At 40.6% G+C, this 823-nt stretch overlaps 1 protein-coding gene across 1 annotated transcript in view; it reads right to left on the reverse strand.

Annotated features, from left to right (window-relative positions):
- Positions 1-439: 439 nt before the first annotated feature.
- calm3a (calmodulin 3a (phosphorylase kinase, delta)) overlaps positions 440-823 on the reverse strand; it is a 7,540-nt gene continuing 7,156 nt past the window's right edge. The window contains exon 6 of the mRNA XM_032508453.1: positions 440-823. This exon is cut by the window's right edge and continues 142 nt beyond it. The gene's annotated coding sequence lies outside the window, so the exon portion shown is untranslated.

The following is an 823-nucleotide window of genomic DNA, read 5'->3' on the forward strand; positions in this document are numbered from 1 at the left end:
ATATATATATATATATATATATATATAGTGACCGAAGTTTGTCATCAATACATTAATATTTGAGAACACATTTATAAAGCATTACATCAATATTCATCAGGATATCTGATTGCAGAACAAATATATTAACTGCAGTCCTCAAGTGTTTTCACAATGATCCACCTGGAGTAATACAACATACTACTGTCTCCAAACAGGGCTGCAGGCAATGGAAAGCCCACGACTCAAAAAGAAGACAACATCATTCCCAAGAGGAAAACACCATCAGCCCTTTTCAGTCTCTCGTTCTTGTCTGAAGTCTTCAAGGTAGAAGCACTGCCACCGAGCAGCAGCGAACGCCCGACATCGCAACTATATGCCCTTGCAATAATCAATAGTGACACAAATTTTACGGATATATCGCTATAGAGTAATGTATATACCTCCAGTGTGTGCACAGTCTGACCACTACCTCTGATGGGATCAGAGCCTCCTTGTTGTGACAGGAGACCGCCACACAAAGGATGCATGCAAGAAGAGTACTCAATTCAGTATTTAGAGTTCTTGGTTGAATATTGGAAATAATTAAATAGCCAACTTCTCTATACCAACTGCAGCATGGGTTCCTCCCCCTGCCTTTTCAGTGTTGCTCTTTTCCTCTAAATTAATCGGGAGCTGAGTGACTCAGCAGAATCTTGGTCTGAAGGCGGGGCTTCGGCCCTCTTAAAGCTTGGTCCATTGACTTCCCTAGGGATTACTCTGTTGGTGTTTGCTAAACAGATACCTCAGAAGTATTTGGATGTACTGAAGCTCAAATTGTTGAATTCCAAAAATAAGTGATTTT

Source organism: Etheostoma spectabile, chromosome 3 (genome assembly GCF_008692095.1).
Source record: "Etheostoma spectabile isolate EspeVRDwgs_2016 chromosome 3, UIUC_Espe_1.0, whole genome shotgun sequence".
NCBI classification, from domain to species: Eukaryota; Metazoa; Chordata; class Actinopteri; order Perciformes; family Percidae; genus Etheostoma; species Etheostoma spectabile.